We start from the raw sequence: 24,463 nt of genomic DNA on the forward strand, positions 1-24,463 counted from the left end.
ACTTCAGTTAGTCTATAAGGTGCCACAGGACTCCTCATCGCTTTAACAAAGTCCTGAGTCTCCCCCCTGTGACTGGCCCCTGCTCAGCCAATCAGAACTGGGACTAGAACTGGAACACTGTGTCTACACTGGTGGGCTGTGTCTACACTGGTCGGTTATTGCGCAAGAAGGGCCACACTGCCCACTTGCTCTTGTGCAAGAAGTTTTATAGTAAAGTGTGGTAAGAAAGGGCTTCTTGCACAAGAGAGCATCCACACTGCCATGGATGCTCTTGCACAGAAGCACAGCTCACACACACCAGCATGGATGTGTTCTTGCACAAGAACCCACTAGTGCAGATATAGCCCAAGGGACCTTCAGAGACAAAGTCCAGTCCCCTGCCTCACAGCAGGATTAAACACCCTCCTGATCAATGTCTCACCAAAGAAGGGAAGTTACCAGGAGTGGGGTTGGAACCCACGCAGACAAACATCTATTGGATCTTAAGTCCAACGCCTTAACCACTTGGCCATCCTGGTGGTGTGGAGGAGAGCAGACATGAGAAACTTTTCTCCCCAAACAGCCCAGGGACTCCCTCAGAGCATGTGCCCATCCCATCCCTGTACCATGGCTTCCCACCGCGAGGGCGAGAGCTGCCCCCTCCTCACAGCAAAGAGGGAAGCAGGGAAAAGGGAAGAAAAATGAGACAAAACCCAACGTCCCCAGGGATTCCGAGGAACAAAGGCCTGGTGGGGAAAATATGCCCCCACCCAATGTTTTCCCTGCCTTGCATTCGGCCAGCCCCCAGGGATCAGGCCAGTGTTTCCAGCCTTTGTGTTTATACCATGGGCAGACAAACCATTCACAAACCTTTGCCAGACCAGTAACATTTTATTTACATATCACTGCGCATGCGCAGACTGCACTGAGCGCCGCACCGGGCTAAAATCTACTCACCACGGGCGGGTAGATTGCCCTAAGTGCCGAGCCCTGCATATCTGCATACACATTATGCAAATAAGTGTAGATATCTGCAAACGCTGATCTGCTCGCTCCCCCAACCTCGCACGTGCTGGGAGCTGGGAGCAGTTTCCCTGGACCCAGGCTGGGATCAAAGCCACCTCTGCTGGGAACAGCCCTGGGCCAGATCCGCCCCCTATAGCCCTGGGGGGCTGCTCTCTGGGGAAGGGGAGGGAGTATCTCTTACCTGCCCCCGCAAGGGGCAGGGACTGGGCTGGGGGCACTGTCCTGGGAGAGGTTCCTACATCGCACCGGCCCTGCGGGAGATTCCCCCTCCTGGAAGGTGGCACTGGGGAGCTCTGAGACTCCAGGGCAAAGGCCTCCAGCCCCCCAGTCCCTGGGATTAGGAGGCCCTGGAACCAGGCCCCCTGGAGTAGCACTGTGGCCAGGGGGCTCTGACCCACAACGGGGCTGGCCCCAGAGCCCAGGGCCTAAGCTTGCCCAGGCTCACGCCAAGGGGCTCTCTGTGGTGCTGGGCGGGGCAGGGAGGCCAGGCCCAGGCCGGTGGGAGAAGGGGCAGCGCCTGCCAGGGCAGCAAGGGGAGCTGCAGGGAGCGAGACGCGGCGTTTCTGCCGGGATCACTCAAGGGTCGTTCTGCGGGTGAAGCGCCTGTGACACCCCTGTGCTGCTGGGTTCCTCTGCCCCTCCCCTGGGAGGCCGGCCCCTTCGGGGGGGCTCTTGCCCTGACACTCGTCCAAGAGCCACCTGGGCAAAGCAGCCTGCCCCAGGCACCTTCCATAGCTCAGCTGGCAGAGCAGAGGCCTGTAGCGGGTGCTGGGCAAGTGCCCTTAGGTGGCTGATTCAACTCCAGCTGAAAGGAGAGATTCTTCTCCCTCCCCCTGGCTGCAGGCCCGGCCTTAGGACCAGGCGGCTGCCTTGGGTCTGTCCCTTTGGGGCCTGGTGCTACAATCGACAGAAAATCAAATGTCTTGGGCTGCGCAGGCCTTGAGTCATGGCAAGAGCTGGAGGGGAACGGTGAGCGGATGCACTTTGGAATGGGAAGGGGGTGTCTGGGACCATAAAGTAGAACAGTTTGAGGGCTGCTTTCAAGGAGGGCACCATGGCTTAGTTGGCTAAAGCACCTGCCTCGTAAGCAGGGGATCCTGGGTTCAACTCCCAGTGGTGCGTTGTTGCCAGGTCAATGGGTCTTTTCTTCCCACCATTCTTCGACATGTATCTGGAGTTGTTTTTACCTTCAGTTGAGCTTGGTGGTGCCCTCACAGTGGGAGTAGGATAGTAGCAAAGAGCAGGAGGTGCCCTAAGGGTTTGATTTAGTGAGGCTCATAGAGACTACAGCTACACTAGAAGTTTTCTCTGTAAAAAATATGTTAATGAGGGACTCAATTGCATGAGTCACAATCTCATTTGCATATTTTCTGCCAATGGGATTGTTGTGCAAAAACAAGCAGTGTGAACATTTTTTTTGCACAAATTTCCCTTTTTCCACAAGATTCTTATGCTCCCAAAAAAGAGGTGTCCTGATCTTGCAGAAAAAGGGGGTTTTGCACAAACAGAAAACTTCCATGCTGCTTGTTTTTGCACGACAACCCCAGTGCAAAACCAGTTTGTCAGAAAATATGCAAATGAGATCATGACTCATGTAAATGAGACCCTCATTACCAGGGCTCTGTAAATAATGTAATCTACTCGCCCATGGATGTAAGTAATTACATCCCAGAAGAGCTGAAGCAGAGTGATCTGCACATGTGCAGAACGATCTGCGTGTGCGCAGAGCACAGAACCATGCGAAACCGCGTGGCTGGCGAGCAGAGCTCCCCGCTGCTTGGCAAGCCCTGCTCATTAGCACATCTTTTGCTGAGAAAACTCACAGTGTAGACACAACCGGAGACTCTGGTGCTGATCATGCAATAGAAGCACATTATGTTCATACAGCTGCCATGTGAATGTACCTGAAAGTCACAAGGATCAATGATCTGTGTGAAAGGCAGGTGGCCAGTAATTAGAGCCCCAGGTATGTTGTGTGCACAATGGAAGGTAGGAATGTGCACCAGTCAGTCTGATAATGGTGTTTAGTGAAAAGTAATAAGTGTAACGGCGTTGCGCAAGAGGGTTTTTCTTGCGCAAGAAGGGGCAGTGTAGACGCTCCTTCTGGCGCAAGAGCCTCTTCTGAAAAAAATGGTGGCTCATTAGCTATGCAAATGAGGCTCAGTAATATTCCAAACTTAGCTTCATTTGCATATTACTCATGCAAGAAGCTGCAAGTGTAGACATAGCACAGGTGTTCCTTCTGATGGGACAGGCACGTTCTTCTCAGGAGTCTCAGAGTTTGGGTACCTTGTTGTCCTAGGAAGGGGTGTGACCAAAACACAGGCCTCACTGTGAGCAGGATTTGAACCTGCACAGGGAAACCCTATTGGATTTCTAGTCTAACACCTTAACTACTCGACCATCACAGCTCTGAATCCTAGCAGCTCAGGGAAAATGGTAAATAATCCCAGTGCCCAGGCCTGACGTCACCTGACAGAATTCACACAGCAAACCATTTCAACGGTCATACGGAGGGGTCCTGGGCGCTCTGGTCTGAGGCTGCCTTGGAGGTGAGTTCTGCTCTCAGGTCTCCTTCCTCCTTCTTGGTCTTCTTCCTTCCTTTCCCTTTCCCTCCTTCTTCCTCTTCTCGTTTCCCCTTTTCCTTCTTCTTCCTGGTTTCCTTCTTGGACCCCTGTTTAGATAGTGATAATTTAGTCCTGCTTAACCAATTCTTTTAGTTTAATGTTACTAACCAAAGATAACATACTATTATGATTTACCTAACCAATCATACTCCACTGCCTTTGTTGATTTTCCCCCAGCAAAATTAATGATACAGCCGACAGAAACAGTTACAAACCAGACAGCGATCACACAGACAAACAATAGGAAAGTTAGGACAATAATCATAGAATGCCAATTGCACAAACACAACTATTGCTAAGCAGGTTTTTTCCAGACAAATACTGTTAACTAAGGGTACATCTAGACTACAGGGTTTTGTCGACAGAAGTTTTGTCGACAGATACTGTCGACAAAGCTTCTGTCGACAAAGAGCGTCTAGACTACATTCAGTTCTGTCGACAAAGCAAGGTGCTTTGTCGACATAACAGTGTGGACACTTAGATGCAAAAACAGTGGACAGTTTAGATGCAATAATGCCTTCTGTCGACAGAACTCTGTCGACAAAAGGTGTTATTCCTTGTAAAACGAGGTTTACCAGCGTCGACAAAACTGCTGAGTTCTGTCGACGTTATGTCGACAGAACTCAGCGGTAGTGTAGACGCAGGTTTAGTTTTGTCGACAAAACCCTGTAGTCTAGACACACCCTAAGTTCTCTCTACCCACCCTGAGATCTGTTTCTTACTTGGTGACAGTGGTGGTCAATAGGATCAGACCCCCTGGTTACAGCCTAGTGTGACTCTATTGAAATGCCATTTAGATGGAATGTGAGCCCAGGCTCTACAGTTAATTGCTGCTGCTCTACAGTCTGGCTGCAGAAGGCTTTAGTTTAGATCTGCTAAATAGCTAGAGGCCTTCAAATGGACACACATTGTTACAGAGAACCATTCTAAGCATAAGATTCCAGGACCCACAAGCACAGTCAACACAACTGCAAAGGGACTCAAACTCTCAGTCTCCTGACTCTAAGTCAGATGCCTGATATTTTAGGCCACACAGTCCCATTTAGGAATAGGTATTTTGAAATGTGTAAGAAGGAAGCAGTCTAGCTAGCCCAGCCCCGCCCCTGCTTGTTCTGCCAAAGCTGGTTGGGTGGGGTGGGGCTGGTTATGGGGAGGCAGAGTCCTGTGCCTGTCTCTGGGCATCCAAGGGAGGCTCCTTGCAGGCCTGGAGAAAAAGGGGTCTCTGGGTGGAAGGAAACAAGCAAAGCTGGTCCCAGTGGCCATGAGCCAGAACTCCTGTTCAGCCTAATTGAATCACTGCTGGCTCACGTAGGTCCCATGGGCTGTGTGTAGACTGGCCAGTTTTTCCGGAAAAACTGTGTCAGCTGTCTACACTGGCCCCTTGAATTTCTGCAAAAGCACTGACTTCCTACTGTAAGAAATCAGTGCTTCTTGCAGAAATACTATGCTGCTCCTGTTCGGGCAAAAGTCTTTTTCCGAAAGACTTTTGCGCAAAAGGGCCAGTGTAGACAGCAGAGATTTGTTTTCCGCAAAAAAGCCCCAATCATGAAAATGATGATCAGGGCTTTTTTGCGGAAAAGCGCGTCTAGATTGGCCACAGACGCTTTTCCGCAAAAAGTGCTTTTCCAGAAAAGCGTCCTGCCAATCTAGACGCACTTTTCTGAAAATGCGTTTAACGGAAACCTTTTCCATTAAAAGCATTTCCGGAAAAACATGCCAGTCTAGATGTAGCCATGGTGCAAGAGGCAGCACTCAGAACTCTGAATCATGTGATTTGAGTTCAAATCTCAGTGGGACTTGTTGCAGCTGGGCTGGTTGCTGCAAAACCCTCCAACTTTATGAGCTTTGGGCTCCTTATCTGCAGGCTCCCCAGAGAGAGAGTTCTGTGCCTCCTGCTGGGTGTCTGATGCCCCTGGAGCTCAGTCTGATGCTATGCTCTGCCTGGCTGAGATGGGCTGGGCCCTAAAACTTAACCTGCCTGGAGCTTGCTGCTTACCCTTGTGGTCTCTTTTGTGGTCCCCAGGAGCTGCCAGCCTCTGACTCTTGCCCGCCTGGCGCTAACTGGTGCCCCCCCTCTAAACAATCTTTTAAATTGGTCTTTCTGGTCCCTCTCAGGGTGTTTTTCTCCTCAGCAGCAGCGCACAAGAGAGAAGCTGTTGCCAGTGGCCCTGCAAGACAAGATGAGCTTTGCTTGCCCCCTCAGCCTGACTCGTTACTTGGCCCCATTCCTGCCTCTCTTCCCAGTGGCCGAAAGGGGCTTCTGCCAACAGGGAAGAAGCTGGGAGGCAAGGTGCTGGCAGCAAGAGATTCCGGCTGCCTCTTTGCCCTGGCTCTCAGTGCGCCATGCCGGCCACCAGCCACCTTGACCAAACCTCAAAGCATCTGGACTAATGAGCCCACATCACAGTGAGTTGTTAGTGGCCCCACCAGAGAAGAGCCATTGGCAGATGCAGAGACATTCCTACAGCTGCCGGAGGTGCCTTTCTCAAAGGACCATTTGTGGAATCAGCTACTGAAGGCCGGCTAGCTCAGTTGGTTAGAGTGTGGTGCTAATAACACCAAGGTCATAGGTTCAAGCCCCATGTTGGCCACACAGTTGTTTGCTGTGTTGGCTACTTTCCCTTCCTGCCTCCAAACACACACTTTAGCTGCCTGCTATAGACAGGGGAGCAGAAACTGGCAAAAGGCTGAGACCTTTCCAGGACTGAGGCTAGAGAGCTAGTAGGAGGAGGCTCCAGCCTGCCCAGCACCACTGGCTAAAAGGGCCTTGGCCTGGCCTGCTTTCCCTAATGGCAGGGGAAACTCTTCTCTTCCCTCCATTGTCCCCAGTGGGGTGACCTGATGCCCAAATTCCTGCTGCTGCAGTGGCTGGCCCAAGGCTTCCTGCAGGGGGAGGCTCCATATGTCCAGGAGGCCTGGACCATGTGCACAGCCCACAGCGCTGCTGGCAACCACTGGTCACCTGCTTTTTCAAGGCTCTTTCCTTACCTACACTAGCCTTTCACAGGCCACTTTCTGTCCCCTTCAGGACGAGGCTCCATTTTCCATTGCCCAGAGGGGACAAGAACAGAAACCAAACAGAACATCAGAACAGCCAGACTGGGCCATGCCAGTTGCCCAACTAGCCCAGGATCCTGTCTCACGACAGCAGCCGATTTCATTTCATTGCCCAATGGGAATCCTCAGGACAGACAACTGTGAAGTGACCCCTCCTTTTGCCCATTCCTAGCTTCTAGAATACACCAGGACCCTTCCCCAAATATACAACCCCCCTTCCTACCCAAACCCTCTGTTCAGCTCACACTGTCTGGCTGCCTCCCACATGGGCTGAGCAGGTAGGTCCCTGCCCTACAGCTGGGAGAGCATCAGGCACCTGAGCACAAGTCTGATCAGTCTGGGGACCAAGCTCCATTGGGCCTCAGACACCCAGCACAGGAGTAAAACTGCCCCTGGGAAACCTCAGGACAAGGAATGTGAAACCCACAGAGCACAACAAGCTCACAGCAACCAGCCCAGCCCCAGCAGGTCCCACTGAGACTTGAACTCAGATTCAGAGTCCTGAGTGCTGCCATTTACACCATGGGACCTACGTATACAGCTTTGGGTGAGGACCTGGGACACTCAGGTCTCAGACTGGCCTCTGCTCTCCTGGCTTCCCACCAACAGCTTCATCTCTCAGGACTCTTTGGCTCCGTCTACACGGCACATTGATTTTGGAATAAGCTGTTCTTGAATAGTGATTCCAAAATAGCTTATTTCAAAACAGCACGTCTACACTGCAGGGAAACCTCAGAATGAGTCCGAGTCAGGCTCCCCTAATGCAGACGAGCTACTGATTTAGAGCCCTGGGAGAAATAACTTAGAATGGGCCTAGGGAGGGGCCATTTTGAAATAGCGGAAGTGGCGCATCTCCACACGCATTATTCTGAAATAGCTAATTGGGAACAGGCGTTATTCCTCGTAGAGTGAGGTTTGCAGAAGTTGGAATAACCCGTCTGTTACTTCAGATTATTTCACATTAACGGAATTGCTGCACAGACTTTGGCATTGTTATTCTAAATGGCCATTATTCCAAAATAACTTTTCTGTGTAGACAGAACCTCTGTCTTGTCCCAGCTCTGCTGCGTTCAGGACAAATTCCTTGTTAGGGTCCATCACAATCTGGGGTCAGTGTGTGGGGGGGGGGTCTGTCCCACCTGAGATGTGTCACACAAAAGCCTCTTGTTCCCTGCCCAGTGCCCGACACCAGCTGTAGGTATGTGCTTTGCATGGGGGTGTAGCTCAGTGGCTAAGTGTTTGACTGCAGATCAAGTGGTCCTTGGTTCAAACCCAAATGCCCCCTTGGAAAATCTTCCTTTAATAGAAACATTTACCTCTCCAGTTTTATTGCATCCTGGATTTCCATTGTATGTGGACTCTTTAAATGAATACAAACTGTTAAATTTTTCTGGCACCAATGCACATAAACCAGGCAAACTGATCCCTCAGCTAGAAGATCCTCAAATCAGCTGTGTCTGGTTTCTGTTTCCATCCATTCAACAATGGTGTGATCTGAATACCCATTGGCAGGTCATTGCTCTCCGTGGGCTGGGCTGTGCAGAAGAACAAGAACCACACCCAGCTGGGGAGGACAGGCTGTGGTCAACCTTCTGGAGTTCGATTTAGTGAGTCCAAGTAAGACCAGAGAGCACCTGACCAGTGGCCAGAAGTCTGCTCTTTGCCCCCTTTGGTCCTGCTGTGAGGACATGGCCAAGCTCAACTGCAGGAAGCTCCAGCTACATAAGGAGGGATGGTGGGAAGAGCAGACACATTGGCCAGGCACCACTGGGGGCTGCCTCCCTCACCTCCCCCGGACCTGGCAGGTGCCTGGGCCAGCTTAGCCATGGGGCTGCTCCCTGGGACAGCAAACACGGACACAAGGCAGGATTCTCTCATTCTAGGACCATTTGCTGGTTTTTCACCTGTCACAGCTACAGACTAACAGGCCCCCCCCCACCGACGGGAGAGACTAGGTGCCCCCCCCCCCCGGACCTTTTGTTTGCTGTTGCCCAGATGCAGGAGGCCCAGATTCTGCATCACTCACTGGCCCCGCAGGAGGGGGCTGGTTTGATGCTTCACCCCACAGCCCAGCAACGAGCCCCCAAACTTCCCCTGTGTTCTGGGAGCCAGGTTTGCTGTGTGAATTCTGTGGGGCAGGTGACGTCAGGCCTGGGCACTGGGATTAGTACCAGTTTCCTGGGCTGTGGGGCACAGCATGGCTCACAGCTGTGGTGGCCGAGTGGTTAAGGCGTTGGACTAGAAATCCAATAGGGTTTCCCTGTGCAGGTTCAAATCCTGCTCACAGCGAGACCTGTGTTTTGGCCACACCCCTTCCTAGGGCAACAAGCTACTCAACCTCTGAGACACTCTCCACACCCTCCCCATCGCTGGTCAATCCCCTTCTGTTCCTTTCAGAGACTACGCAGTGGAGACTCTTTCTTTGAGGCAGAAGGGACGTGTCCAGAAAACAGATTTTTCCAAAATTTGGTGCTGTGTAGCAGCACGTGGAAGAAGCCAAAGTGGCTGCTCCAGGAGGGGGTGTCTGGCCATGTGTGTCAGGGCATTGCGATGTCACATGTGATACCAACACAGGATGCACTGACCTCCCAGCCTGCTGCTGCTCCAGGAGGGGGTGTCTGGCCGTGTGCATCGGGGCATTGTGATGTCTTGTGATATCAACACACAACGCTCTGCTACAGCATCCTCGTCCTACCACCCACCCCAGGAGCTACTGGCAGGCGGCACCGACCCTCTGTCCTCACCTTCTGCAACCAGCTGTTCCCAAGGGGGTGAGTCTGGGCAGAAGGTGATTCCAGGATTCTGTTCCTGCCCTTGTGGACAAAGACACGGGGACAAAGCAGCAGCCCCAAAAGGCCTTTCCGTACCTCAGCTTACAGAGCAGAGGCCTGGAGCAGTTGCTCAGCAAGGCTATGTCTACACTGCCCCTGCTTGTGCAAAAAAATATGCAGATAAGGCAAAGCGTGCACTATTGCTGTGCTTCATTTCCATAGTTAATGAGGCTCCATTTTTGCGCAAGAGGATTTTAAGCAAAAAGGAGCCGACTACACAGCTCCTGTGTGTGCACAACCCAGCAATAGTCCACGCTTTGCCTCATTTGCAATTTTTTTTTTGCACAAGAAGGGGGGCAGGGGAGACATAGCCCATGTGTCCCCGATTGGCTGGTTGGACTCCAGCTCTAAGGGGAGCTTCTTTTCCCTCCTCTGGCTGAGGCAGGCCTCCATGGCTGCTAGGTGGAGCAGCAGGGCAGGCAAGGACCTTGCAGGGGGCACAGCCAGGCTCTCCAAACAAGGACTCAGCCGCAGGGACTAACAAAGCTTGGGATTGAACCAAGGACCAGTAGATCTTCAGTGCAACAAACAATTTTAAGCTGGATAAGGGATCCTTCGGAAAAGGCTTTTTCTAGACTCGCGCTTTTTTCTGGCAAAGCTCTGTGCCGAAAAAAAGCGGCAGCCATTTTTATGCTAATGAAGCAGGGGAGATTTAAATCCCCACTTCATTAGCAATTGCAAGGGGTTTATGAGTAGCTCAGTGTGGGGAGCCTAAGATGAAATATTTAAAGGTCCCTGGTTCAATCCCAGGCTTTGCCATGTCTCTCGGTGCAGCAGGGCCCTCTCTGGTCCCCTTGCAGTGCTAGTGCCCTGTGACATCCCCGCATCCACCTTAGCCACAGCCCAGCATTGGAAACTCAGGTCCATCTGATTAACCCCCTTCGCTTCCAACCCTCCCTCAGAGTCCTTGTTTCCTTGGCTAAAGTCCCCTCCCTTGTGCGTGTGGCTGGCAGGGGTTACTAGATGGATCCATTTACATGTAGCTTCACTGAAACCCCCCTTGTTGGTCTGCACCCAGGTCAGTCCGTGTCACTGGCTCAGGGGTTTCTCCCCCCAGCGCGCTGCAGAGAAAGCCCTTGTGTGTGAAAGGGCCTCAGGGAGCCCAGAAACCAAGTTAAAAATAAACTAAAAGGAAACATTTTTGCGCCCAGTGGAACTCCTTGCCAGAGGATGTTGTGAAGGTGAAATCTACAAGAAGGTCCAAAACAGAACTGGAATATTTAATGGAGGAAAGGTCAAACAATGGCATTTAACCAGGATGGACAGGGCAGGTGTCCCAAGCTGGTGTATTCCAGAAGCTGGGAATGGGCGACGGGAGGGATCACTTAACAAGTGTCTGTTCTGAGGATTCCCACTGGGCAATGAAATTGGCTGCTGTCGTGAGACAGGATCCTGGGCTAGCTGGACAACTGGCATGGCCCAGTCTGGCTGTTCTGATGTTCTGTTTGGTTTCTGATCTTGTCGCCTCTGGGCAAGGGAGAATGGACCTGCCCCCCCATCCTGAAGTGGACAGAAAATGGCCTGCGAAAGGCTAGTGTAGGTGAGCAAAAAGCAACATTTCATGTGTCCCTGATGGTCTAGTGGTTAGGCTCCAGCACTCTCACTGCTGTGGCCTGGGTTCGATTCCCAGTCAGGGAAACCAACCTGCAGTGTAATGTGATAACTGCCTTGTTGTTTTTTCTCACCTCAGTGTTACATGTGACAGCAGCTGTGACCTAAGAGGTGACATCAGGCTCCTTCCCACCTCTCTGGCGCTGCTAAGACAGCACCAGCCATTTTCAGAAGGAGCAGAGCTGGGTGACTCAAACTTCCCCTCCCCTCTGCCATGTGGGCAGCCCTGTGTCAGGGACTTTAACCCAGACGGCCTGTGTTCATTGTCTGACCGCAAAGAGACGGGCAACACCAGCAAGATCCAATCACAAGCTCTTTATTGAATAGTGCGCACTACAATAGAGAGCGGCCTGTCTCCAAAGTGAACCAGCCCCGATGTCATTTACAGGTAGGCTTATATAGACAGTTCTGTTGCGTCATAGACTATTCGCCCAAGCAGCCAACCCCCCTTTATCAGTTAGAAACCTCTAATACCCATGCATACCTGGCCAACTATACATCATGGCCTTAAGCAATTCATAATGCATCAGCAATTTCTTATCAGCCCAAAAGACAGGTACTGGGCAATAAGGAGAAAGTTTGTTATGGCCAAAGGAGAACATAAACAGGGAGTTTGGAACAAACGGGGAGAGCAGAAACAGGGAGTCTTCTTATCAGGTCTCAAAACAAACTGTTCCTCATCACAGCAGGTACAAAAATGCAGCTTCTTGCTTATCTCATTTTGCCAACTTGAGCAAGCGTGTAGGGTGCGTCCCTGCTTGAACCTATCTCCAGTTCTGTCCAGGGACTACCCAGAAACCTTTGTTACATTTGCTTTAGCATAACTGCACTAGGCCTATTTTTTCTAGGGCCCAACAGTCCCCCCTTTGTCCCTAGAGTACCGTGAAGGGACTCTTGGGACACATTGTAACAACTTACTACTTGGTGGAAGACACCTTAGTGCCTATCCAGCATCCACAACGAATTAGGACATAGAGAACTACCAAACCACAAATAACAATGACAGCGCCAATCATTCACAGCCCGCCAAGTAAGAGGGCGAGATTCTTTAGCATCTGTCTCAGCGTCCCTCATATTCCTAATCTTTCCAGTGGGGAGATGAGGGTGGTAAACAACAGGTGGCTCCAACCAGGCCAAGTAGAAGGATCCACTCCATGAAGGAGGAAGGGTCAAATATGCTTTGTTATCGCACACTTAGTACACTCTAAATAAGGGTTGGTTCCACAGACTCCATCCTACCGGTCCAATGGGTAGGGTTGGACCATTCAGATAAGAGCATAAACAGAGAGACTTGTTGCTAGGTCCAGGAGAGTGCTGAGTACAATTTAGAGAGGAACAGTTATAATGGGTGTGTGTGAAGGAAGGTACGCAGGACGATATATTTACTTTCATCTACCTAGGGATCAGAAAGTCCATTGATAATTTGGTATTTATCTTCAGTTAGAGTATAAGCAGACCCAACATGGGAAATGTCAAGTGCACTGACTGATTCCGACAAGCATACCAGAATCAGTAGATGACCTTTTTAATAGGCACTAATGTCTGGGTTTTCCTATACATTCAGGAATCCTCTATTTTTAATCTCAGTCTTTTCCTAAGTAATGTTTAGATTTCCTGAGGAATCCTTTTAAGATGGGGCCCATGTCATGTTCATTGCACAAAGGGGAATGGGAACCATAAGCAGACTTCTTTGACTATCCACTGGGACTAGGGAACACACCCAACATGACGTATTATGTAATTCTGGCATTCAAGCTTTCAGCTCATGTGCAAGATGAATAAAGGTGTTAGAGCTGTTAGTTTTTACAGCCTTTACATCCCATACCACCAAAAGAGAAAGATAACAAATAATAATAGTAAAAACATAAGAACCCAGGCCAGAAAACGAGGCCTTCCTTCCGGGAAAGGACACCACCAGTCTAAGGTTTCCTCAGTCAAAGTCGAAGCTTCAGGTCGCCCAAAGGGGTAGCAGTCTATTTGCCCTGGGCACAGATGTCGTCTGCTTCTGGTTCACCCGGTTCGCGGTGGGGTGAACGTGCGTGGCTCCCTTGAAGTCCGACGTCGTCTGCTTCTGGGCCTGGATTGCTGGTACCAGGCCTGCGCTGATCCCCGTCTACTTCTGGACCTGGGTTTCTGGTACCAGGTCTGCGGTGCTCATTGTTGGGGCCAACCTGTGTAGGCACTGGAACCGGTTTGCAGTGGGAGGCATGAATCCAGGTGGGCAATTCCTCACACTTTACAGCAGTATGGGTGGTCAGAAGGACTTGGTAGGGACCCTTTCACCTGGGTTCCAGGGCAGTCTTCCACTGGTGAACCTTCACGCAAACCTAATCTTCTGGTTGTAGTTTATGGCACGGCACAGTCAGGGCCTGCTGGAAGGCGTCCTTAACCTGAGAATGATAAGACTGTACACACCTCATAAGTTCCTGACAATACTTGACTATGCTTTCTTTAATAAGTGTGGCATCAGCCAGGTCAATTTTTTTTGGCTGCTTAACAATTTCATAGGTCGGCCACATGCAATTTCATGTGGACTGAGTCCAGTATTTCCGATTAGGAGTCACACTCATGCTCATTAGGGCAATCGGGAGTGCTTCTACCCACGTTAAGCCAGAGTTTTTACATATTTTTGCAAGGTTGTTCTTTAAAATCCCGTTTCATTTCTTTCCTGCTCCTGAGCTCTCCAGGTGTCATGCGCAGTGCGGTGCTTGTCTGATAGAGTAGTACTTTGCCAGTTTTTGTTAAACAATTTGTCCAGTAAAGTGGGTACCTTTATCACTGGAAATCACAAAATGTATTCCTTATAATGGGATGTAATGATTTAGAAGTTTCTTTGCTACTGTGATGGCATCAGCTTTCCTGTAGGGAATAAGCTTTTACCCATCTTAAAAACAAGCAAACAATAACCAGCACATATTCAAAAGATTGACATTTAGGCAATTGAATAAAGTCCATTTGTAAATTCAGACATGGTCTCAAAGGCGGAGGTCTGGTTGCCGGAACTGTCTTTACAGGTTTACCCATGTTGTGGGCTTGGCAGACAGGGCAAGCCAGACAATAATCTTTGGTTGCTTGGGAGAATTTGGGAGCAAACCAATTTTGTTTTACCTTTGCCAACATGCAACAATCCATGGAGCACGGAGGCAAGGTGAGGTAGCAAGACCACTGGGGCAACAATGTGGCCATCAGAGCTGCACTAGAAGTGGTCTAGGCGCAAGGTGCACCCTGCCAGTCTCCACTCCTGCTTTCTCGATTCTGGGGCTTGGTGTTGCAGGAGGGCCAGTTCTGGCAGAGATGGCAAAGGAGCTGGGGATCATAGGAGAGAAGGGAAAAAACAGCAGGTAGAGGAGCAGATTCCTCTACATTCCAGACAGTACAAACTGCATAGCCTGATACTAAAACTTCACTAGAATTAGAAAAGCAAAAACCATCTGTGTAAAGCACAAAGTTAAAATTATTTAAGGGATTTAAATTATTCTTTCATTAAAACAACAATATTGTACACACAACAATGTTTGAAATACATATATCACAATTAGGACACACAAGACAAATTTGGATAGAACACAGAACACAAACTTATTATGTCATGACACAGAACCGTGGTTTTTTTTTTCTTCAGTTACTTTTCAGCTAATATTAGTGCTTTTTGATAATCTGAAAGACAAAGAAAACATTTCTACCCACATTGGGGTTGTGCATTATATTTTAGAATACTTTTTCTTTACCAATGTTCTTTGCTAATTTTTGATTAGCCTGCTGTTACCTAATGGTATGCTTTTGTTTTGCACACTAGCTTCAGAGGGTTTGAGTAAATTACTTCATTGTTCAATTATTAAGTTAAAGATGACATGCCTTAGTTTCCTTCTTGTACTGCAGACCAGGCTTTTTTTTTTCTTTACTGTGTGAAGCTTCAAATAATTTACTGCCACACAAACTTTTTCTTAGAACAAGACCCTTGCTAGTTAATATTTCAGCAAGCAAAAAGGTTTTCTTTTCCTGAAAAGAATTATATACAATGTTACAGGCTTACTTATGGGGGACATGCTCCCCCTTTCCAGAACAGACAGGCAGTTTGCAGACACACACAACCTTGGATCTGAAAGCAAGCCAAAAGTGCTATCAACTCAGCTTTGAACAGAAAAACAGTGAAGTTTCTGGGCTTGGATTTCTTTAAAACAATAATTACTTTTCTTGGAAGACACATCTAACCCTTAGGGTGCAGGTTTTACAAATTTACAATGTATAGATTTTATTCGTTTATGCAGGTAACCAATTAAGTTTCAGTAGAATTCCTTATTTCTCTTTAATAAATTTAACAAAGTGTCTGTAGCCAAATGTTTAAACTTTATTGTTTCTTTGCCTAGATAATTAAAAGAGGCTGCAAGAAACAAGGAGTCATTTTTAAAGCAGGTTTCCTTTCATATATAACAACAATCGCTTAATTCCTTCTTTCTCTCTCTCTCTCTTTCTCATTGTACACCCATGTCGCAATGCTAACCACTTCAGGTAACCCTTTCCCTTGCATTCCATCTGAATTGGGATCTCAGTTAGGCTCAGCGGTGGGCATACCTCCCCAAGCTTGATTCTGGTGATATGCTACAGCCTTTTCTTTAACCTTTTGATGCTCATCTTCCATGAGGAGGGTATCTAACAATTGGTTCACATCAGCCCAGGTTGGCAGATGGATAGAGAAAATGGTACGGAATGTTCTTTCTACCACCTCCGGGGCATAGGGTGGGGGAAGTTTAACAGACTCCTTCATACAAATGGCCTGCAGGGCCATCTCCCTCTCTTTTGGCTTATAATAGTACTGTACAAATAAATATTCCATTTGTCCCAGTCTAAGACTGGCCAATACATCTCTTAAAGCATCCATCTTCTCTACGGAGAAAGTTCCGCAGTCCGGCCAATCATTATCCGGGGACAAATGGGCAGTGAGTGAAGGCCATTGTGTTTGACACAAATCCTTCATTTTAGATTTTGCTTGACCGGCCATTCCAGAAATGTCTTTCCAATCCCTTAGGATCAGGGTCAACGGGGCGTCCCCCGGGCACTTACTGCCGCCCTGTCCCATCTTTACCAGCCAAAGGATCCTTAACCCAATTTCTCAATACCAAGCGCTCGCTTACCTCTCCAGGGACTTGAACCCCGAACACTCCAGGGACTTTAACCCCGAGGACCTGAATCCTACACAACGGGTAGGTGACATTGCTGGATTTTTGCGGGCCTCAGCTGGTTCACAGGACACGCCTTATCACCGGAGCAGGGATCAGGCCACCTGGCAAGGCTCCTCAAAACAGGAGGATGTGCGCTGCATTGCTTCGGAGTCCGATCCTCTGCACCGGAGAGCCAGACGGGTCCCATCTGAGGTGCCAAATTTGTCGGGGACTTTAACCCAGACGGCCTCCGTTCGTTGTCTGACCGCAAAGAGACAGGCAACACCAGCAAGATCCAATCACAAGCTCTTTATTGAATAGTGCGCACTTAAAATAGAGAGCGGCCTGTCTCCAAAGAGAACCAGCCCCGATTTCATTTACAGGTAGGCTTATATAGACAGTTCCGTCGTGTCATAGACTATTCGCCCAAGCAGCCAACCCCCCTTTATCAGTTAGAAACCTCTAATACCCATGCATACCTGGCCAACTATACATCATGGCCTTAAGCAATTCATAATGCATCAGCAATTTCTTATCAGCCCAAAAGACAGGTACTGGGCAATAAGGAGAAAGTTTGTTATGGCCAAAGGAGAACATAAACAGGGAGTTTGGAACAAACGGGGAGAGCAGAAACAGGGAGTCTTCTTATCAGTTCTCAAAACAAACTGTTCCTCATCACAGCAGGTACAAAAATGCAGCTTCTTGCTTATCTCATTTTGCCAACTTGAGCAAGCGTGTAGGGTGCGTCCCTGCTTGAACCTATCTCCAGTTCTGTCCAGGGACTACCCAGAAACCTTTGTTACATTTGCTTTAGCATAACTGCACTAGGCCTATTTTTTCTAGGGCCTAACACCTGGAAGAAGCTTTGTGGCACACACAGCACTAGCCCAGCGGTTCACTTTAGTTGTTGAAGGAGACAACCCAGAACTGGCTCCAGCCCTCACTCAGTAACCTGGGGAAATGACCCACCAGGCCTGGGCCCCTTGGAGAGGCAACGATTCCCCACTGGCCAGGGCAGAGCCTCCCTCTGACACAGTCATGGAGCCTTCTCCCCCTGGTCCTGCCTCCCCCTTCACTCAGCTCTCACTGCTCGGTGCTGCCAGGGAGGGGCCTCGCTGCTCGTCAGTGTTCCTGTTCCAGGAGCAGGTGAGTTTTGTCTTGTGCACCAATATTGAGGTCGTGTGTCTCTGTTCGGGGGTGAGCCCCCGCGGTGCCTGCCAGTTACTAACAAATATCTTAGCTACACGTTACGGGAGAAAGGTTCTAATCCAAGGGATAATTAACACTGGGCTGCGGCTAGTCTCTGCCTCCCACAGGGCCACTAGGGAACAGATGGGAGACAAGCCATGAGGCAGATCCAAGGGGCTGGCTAAATCCAGTGTGAGAAGCAAATGGAAAAAGACCCAGCAGCAGGTGAGAGAAAAGCATGAAAACTTCAGGATCAGGACCAGAGCAGTTCGGCTATGTCTACATTGGCAAGATTTTGCGCAAAATCTTGCCGCCCGTCTACACTGGCCTTGAGTATTTGCGCAAGAACACTGAGTTTGTAACGTACAATATCAGTGGTTCTTGCGCAAATACTCTGACGCGCCCACTCACGGATAAGCCCTCTTGTCAAGTATTCTTGCGCAAGAGGGCCAGTGTAGACAGCAACGTTAATTTCTTGCGCAACAAAGCCCAATGGCTAAAATGGCCATCGAACCATCGGAGCTTTCTTAAACAAGAGAGCATCTACATTGGCACGAATGCTTTTGCGCAAAAGCACATGCCAGTGTCGGTGCTCTCCTTTACAAATGCTTTAATGCAAAAATTCTTGTGTTAAAAGTATTTGCACAGAGTTATAGCAGTGTAGATGTAGCCTACAAGTAAATCCAGGAATTAAACAAAAACCAAGACAAAACAATAAAGTGAAATCCCCATTCCTCTCTACTGCAAAACTAATTTTGAACTTTTTGACAGTAGCTAACCACTCAGCCTATGCTCTTTTTCCCGCTTCCTAACAGAAAAGAAAGAACAATCATCAACAGTAGACAGCAATTACATTAAAGCATCACTGTCTGCTTGCTTCATGCTCAGAAAAGAACACTGTCACTCATCCTCATGGATAGCGAAACCAGCTATTTTCAGCTGCATTTCTCTAGTTACCAACTATAGAAATGATTCCTGAAAGTACAGTCTTATTAGCACTGGCTTCCCTACACACCCACACTTGTGTGCATTCACTTTCTCTTCATGGGGAATGTTTTCACACAACACTTAGAAAACTAAAGAACAGAAATAATCTCAGCAAATCCCATTCAAACACACTCCACTAGGTTTAGAAATCTGTATATTAGAATATGCTCCATGTCCCTGTTTACAGAAACATGCCTCCTGATTAGCATGTGGAGCACCTGGCAGCCAATCAAAATCTCCTGGGCTACGTCTACACTGGCACCCTTTTCCGGAAAAGGGATGCAGATGAGCCAAGTCAGAATTACAAATGCAGTGGGGATTTAAATTTTCCCCGCTGTATTTGAATGAACATGGCTGCTGCTTTTTTCCGGCTCGGGGCTTTGCCGGAAAAAGATGCCAGTCTAGATGGGATCTTTCGGAAAATAAAGCTTTTTCCAGAAGATCCCTTATTCCTCTTAAAATCAGGAAAATTTAAATCCCCGCTGCATTTGCAATTCTGACTTGGCTAATCTGCATCCCTTTTCTGGAAAAGGGTGCCAGTGTAGACACAGCCCTGCTGTTTCTTCCTGAAACTGCAGTTCCTGGGGCTCCTCTAAGTCAGTGGTAAGAAACGGCCAGTCCTCAGACCAGCAAGGGGCCAAGAACCCCTGCCTGCTGGGCAGAGGTGGAAAGTAATAAAGTAGAAATACTTGATCACACTACTCAAGACCTTTTTTGGGTATTTGTACTTTACTCAAGTAATTTATTTTTGTCGCACTTTGATTTTTATTCAAGTTATTTTATTTTTTTTAGACAATATTGTACTTTTTACTCCACTCCCATTTCCAGAGGCGCTGGGTTACTCACGACTCGCATCGTTCTGATTTGCTAAAGCCCAGCTGCATGTGCAAGCACCAGTCATCCAAGAAATAACCAATCCACAAGCACAATGCCCCTGCCAAGGAAGAAGCCTTTTAATAGCTGCCCCAGCACCTTGTCATTCAAACCCAGTATCCCTGCAGGCCCTGCCAGCCTGAGACCTGAGCGAGCAGGGCGGCTGCCCAGGGCTCCGTGCTGAGGGGGTGATATGAGCAGTCTCATGTGACCTTACCTGGGGCCAGGCAGCTAAACAGGAGGGAACCCAGCAGCCGGGGTCAGGGGGGACAGAGGCACTTACTTGTGTCGGGTGAATCCTCTGCTCTGGGGGGAGCAGCAGCAGGGTGGGTGGGTGCCGGGGGTAGGGGCTCCCCATTCCCCCTGGGACAGAGGCCCCTGTGGAAGCCCTGTGGGGGGGGGGGGGGCAGGCTGTGCTGGAAGAGGCTGGGGGAGGGCGGCTGAGGGGGGTGGGGATTGAAGAAGCGTCTGTGTGGGCAGTTGGGCAGCCAGCTCGTCAGTGAGCAGCAGAGCACACGGGCCCGTCGCCCCCCAGCCGAGCCCCCCAGCTGCTCTCCCAGGGCTGTGGCCGACCAGCCTGCACTGCTGCCAGCCCGGGCTCAGCTCTGCAGCGACCTGCCCAGCCGCCTCCCTGCCAGGGTCTGCAGACATGTCTGCTGGGGTAGAGAGGAGGGACGTGTCTGCCCAGCCAATGTGAGGGGTGTGCCTTTGGGACAGAGAATTTTTGTCCCTTCTCTTCTTTGTGGTTTTTTGTCTGGCCTAATGGACAAGGCACTGGCCTCCGGAACCAGGGGTTGTGGGTTCAAGTCCCACCTGGGGTATAGATGTGTGACCTTTTGAGGTTTGATTGGGAAGCCCTGGCTTGCTTCTCATCAAGGGAACTGAGAGATGGTTTCCCAAGAAATGCCACATCCCATACGACAGCAGCTGTCTAGTCCCACCAGCTCCGGGAGTGACTCAGACAGAGGGAGGGGGCTGGAGCAGAGCAGGGTCTGTCTGGTGACAGGGCAGAGCCTGAGGGGGGGCAGCTCTGGCAGAGGCTCAGTAGGAGCAAGGGGGGAGCTACTTTGGCCTGGCCCTTTTACAAAGCCCTTGAGCATGGGGCTGGCATTGGGGGAAAGTTCCCTCAGCGATGGGATGGGGGGCTGGCTGGGCTAGGAAGGCGCCATTCTCCCTGCTCTTGCCCCCAGACGACATGGCTGCCAGGCCTGGGTGCGGGCAGACTGGCAGTTGCTCCAGCAGCACAGGGGCGGGAGGCAGCCCCACCAGCAGGCAGAAGGCTGGGCCAGCATATGGGGGGAGGTGTTCAATTGCGTTTCCTTGCTGACATGGAGCTGGGTTGCCAGGTGTCCGGTTTTGAACCAGACAGTCCAGCATTTGAACTTTCTGTTCAGGAAACAAACTGAGAAAACAGAAATGTCCGTTAGTTTCTAAATAATAACAATAATGTTGATTGTGGTGTCATGTCAAGTGTCTCTGGTATTTTTGTAGAAACCATCTGGCAACCTACACAGAGCCCAGGTGACAGGACACCTCTCAGTACTCACTGCTGCCAATGACACCCTCACACGGTTCCTCACAGCTCCCCCCACCATGGGGCAGGCAGAAGAGGATGGTTACCCCCAAGTGACAAAGGGAGGGACAAAGGCAAAGGGCCTTGTCTGACCTCACACAGCCAGTCTGGGGCAGCGCTGGGCACAGGACCCAGATGCTGAAACTCCCTCTCAGTCTGGAGTTTCACACCCTGGCTGACCAGAATAAAGTGTCTCAAAGGTGCTACAGCCCCACATAGAGACAGCTCAGCCAGTGGGTTAGAAGCACCAGGACACAGCAGGACAGAGAGAAAGATTCAGGAGCTGCTCAGCGACAAGCACTGGCGAGAAGCAGAACAATTCCCCGAGCAGTCGATTGGTTCTGGCTCATTTGCTGGGACTTAAGGAGAACAACAAAGTCCTGAGTCTCCTCCCTCTGACTGGCCGCTGCTCAGCCAATCAGAACTGAGACTCTAATCACAGCGCACTAGAACTGGCAGGGACCTTCAGAGATGAATTCCAGTCCCCTGCCCTCATAGCAGGGTAAAGCACCGTCCAGATCCGTGTCTCTTCAAAGCAGGGAGCTACCAGGAGTGGGGTTTGAACCCACGCAGACAAACATCCATTGGAACTTAAGTCCAACGCCTTCCCAAACAGCCCAGGGACTCGCTCTCAGCACATCTGCCCATCCCATCTCTGTGCCAGCGTTTCCTGCTGTGAGGGTGAGAAAGTCGCCCCCTCCCCCCCAGCGAGGAGGGAAGCAGGGAAAAGGGAAACCAAACGAGACAAAACCCAACGTCCCCTGGGATTCCGAGGGACAAAGGCCTGGTGGGGAAAATACACAACCCCCTTCACCCAGTGTTTTCCCTGCCTTGCATTTGGCCAGCCCCCATGGATCAGGCCAGTGTTTACAGCCTTTGTGTTTATCTACCATGGACAGACAAACCCATTCACAAACTTTTGCCAGACCAGTAACATATTTACATATCTGCATATACATTGTAGAAGCTGTGGAAACCATTTTCATATTTAGCTAGAAGCCATCTTGTATATCAGAAACCATTTCAGCTTTTCTCTCAAGCACGTAGACCAGAGTGAACTTTCTGTCACCCCGTGAGAAGAGGCCTACAGGATGGGCTATTGGTATGTGTTAATTGGGCTGGTTGGGACAGGAGATGTACTCCCTCGTACCTGTCCGCCATCTTGTTGATAAGGCTTTGTTTTTCCAAATTTAATTAAGGATTTCTGTAATTGGATGCCCTAACGTCAAACTGTTTGGCTAAGGGTATAAAGATACTAGAATTAATTGTATTAGCAGCCTTACTGGGCCCGGCTCTGCTGTAACCACGTTTGGCTCATGCTGTGCTTTATTAATTAATAAAGCTGTTTGTTAGCTGCCTAAACACAGAGGAGCGTGTTTTTGCTTCGACAATTTGGAGGTTTTACCGAGATTCCTAATGCGCCACTTGCCCGTATGGACGGACCGGCACTCCACTTCCAAACCTCTCAGAGCGCTCAAGAGAAGGTAAAGGGGATACCTGTTATGAAATCTCCTGGTTGAGGACTTGGGATTTGGAGTGACGGCCGGCCGTTGGGGTAAGGAGAGCTACGGAATTCAATTTTGTGGAGCGGCTAACATTTTTGTCTGTCTGTGTCTGTCTTTGTCTATTAGGCCTGTCTTATGTGTCACAGTTCCAAAAGGGCACACCGGTGTCTCTAGTGAGGCAGCCATGCGCTGGACCCTCTGTGTTCGGACGCTAAAAGCTGGTGTGGTGCCATTACTCTCTCTCAGCACACGGAACTGTGGAGAAGCTTTGTCGTCTCTCTCTGTTATTTGTGGGCGTAGTACTGACCTCTGAGGCTAACCCCAGGCCATAGTGCCCCATTCCGCCAGGCTGTCTCCAGGCGCCAGGACGTGGTGTTCTGCCGGGCTGGGGCAGGTGCCGGAAACCCCTGCGAGCCAGGTGGCCCTTGAGTCCAGTGCCTCACAACAAAAGGGGGGGGGGACCAGTGCGAGCAGGTGAATTCCTGATTCGGTGACTCGCAGAGCGAGCAGGCGGATTCTGATTCGGTGACTCGCAGAGCGAGCAGGTGAATTCCTGATTCGGTGACTCGCAGAGCGAGCAGGCGGATTCTGATTCGGTGACTCACAGAGCGAGCAGGCGGATTCTGATTCGGTGACTCGCAGAGCGAGCAGGCGAATTCTGATTCGGTGACTCGCAGAGCAAGCAGGCGGATTCTGATTCGGTGACTCGCAGAGCAAGCAGGCGGATTCTGATTCGGTGACTCGCAGAGCGAGCAGGCGAATTCTGATTCGGTGACTCGCAGAGCGAGCAGGCGAATTCTGATTCGGTGACTCGCAGAGCGAGCAGGCGAATTCTGATTCGGTGACTCGCAGAGCGAGCAGGCGGATTCTGATTCGGTGACTTGCAGAAGGTGTAAGCAGGCGGACTTTTAGTTCGGTGCCTTACAGAATTAAGCGCGCGCAGAAAATGGGGGTAGGTCAGTCTACAGGAATTCCAGTGCTTTTATGATAAGAGCCTTCTGGTATAGGATCCTAATGAAGTCTAATATTAAGTGCCGGATGTCTTAGGGCAGCGTCACTTAATAGAAACCCATGGGAACTGGACAATAAATAAAGATGCATCTAAATGTGGAAACTAGGAAAAATGTGAAAAAGGAGAAAAAAAATTGTGTGTGGAAAATGAGTATGAATGTAATGAGTGAAGAATGAATGCCGCTGCATAGGTCTGAGACTTGAGCTGATCCCAGCTGCACCAGGGCTCTCCCACAAGGGAGCTCTGAACGCAAGGAGAGGGGGGGGGGTCAGTTGAACCTCGAGACTCAGCGGATATGTGAGGGAGTGACGACTCCCCTTATTTCATGAGCTGCTAAGGTCTGACACTCTAGACCAGGCAGACCCTTTCTTTGGAGTGTGTAAAGTTAGTTTAGGTGGGGGTTAGTCTAAGCACCCCCACACACACTGCCAAAAGGCACCCCTGTATACTACTTGTACATGCATAATGGTCCAAGGACCTGTAAGCATTTAACAAATTTGAGAAGAAGAAAAATTAAAGCCCTGAGGGATAAAAGTGAAGCTCAGAAAAGCAAAAATCCGCCCTGCAGTAAGATAGGTAACTTAAAAGTTGCTGCAGCACCTCTGTGCCAAAATAATGCATAAGAAGTGGAAAAAAAAAGAAAATAAAATTCTCAGTTGACATACCCATATCAACCAAGCTTGGGGGGAAAATCTGGCACAACATCACCCCTCTATCCCTCTTTATAACGCATACACAGGTAGAGAGGAAACATGAAAAATAACTGAAAGGAATTAGCTCTTCCCTTTGAAAACACGGGCTCCTGTAACAAACTTGCCCGATCCAAAGCAAAACACAAAGTTTAAAATAAGTTTAACAGTTTAAGGAAAGTGTTCCTCCAAATCCTAAGGGGGAGGGGAAAAAAACAAACAAACCTGCTTTAAGAAATGACTCCTTGTTTCTTGCAGCCTCTTTTAATCATCTTAGCAATGAAACAGTCAAGTTAAACATTTGGCTACAGACACTTTGTTAAATCTATTAAAGGGAAAGTAAGGA

At 49.6% G+C, this 24,463-nt stretch overlaps 6 non-coding genes across 6 annotated transcripts; 4 read left to right on the top strand and 2 right to left on the bottom strand.

The window, feature by feature from the left end:
- Nucleotides 1–435: 435 nt before the first annotated feature.
- On the bottom strand, nt 436–518 carry TRNAL-UAA (transfer RNA leucine (anticodon UAA)). The gene has a single exon. It is a non-coding gene; the product is annotated as a tRNA-Leu (tRNA).
- A 1,535-nt stretch (nt 519–2,053) lies between these two features.
- Nucleotides 2,054–2,135, top strand: TRNAT-CGU (transfer RNA threonine (anticodon CGU)). The gene has a single exon. It is a non-coding gene; the product is annotated as a tRNA-Thr (tRNA).
- A 5,767-nt stretch (nt 2,136–7,902) lies between these two features.
- Nucleotides 7,903–7,974, top strand: TRNAC-GCA (transfer RNA cysteine (anticodon GCA)). Its single transcript has one exon. It is a non-coding gene; the product is annotated as a tRNA-Cys (tRNA).
- A 922-nt stretch (nt 7,975–8,896) lies between these two features.
- On the top strand, nt 8,897–8,978 carry TRNAS-AGA (transfer RNA serine (anticodon AGA)). The gene has a single exon. It is a non-coding gene; the product is annotated as a tRNA-Ser (tRNA).
- Nucleotides 8,979–11,086: 2,108 nt separating this feature from the next.
- Nucleotides 11,087–11,158, top strand: TRNAE-CUC (transfer RNA glutamic acid (anticodon CUC)). Its single transcript has one exon. It is a non-coding gene; the product is annotated as a tRNA-Glu (tRNA).
- Nucleotides 11,159–18,255: 7,097 nt separating this feature from the next.
- LOC149521614 (small nucleolar RNA U3) lies at nt 18,256–18,469 on the bottom strand. The gene has a single exon (XR_016347869.1). It is a non-coding gene; the product is annotated as a small nucleolar RNA U3 (small nucleolar RNA).
- Nucleotides 18,470–24,463: the final 5,994 nt, after the last annotated feature.

The sequence above is a fragment of the Pelodiscus sinensis genome, chromosome 25, assembly GCF_052426305.1.
Source record: "Pelodiscus sinensis isolate ZL-2025 chromosome 25, ASM5242630v1, whole genome shotgun sequence".
NCBI lineage: Eukaryota > Metazoa > Chordata > Testudines > Trionychidae > Pelodiscus > Pelodiscus sinensis.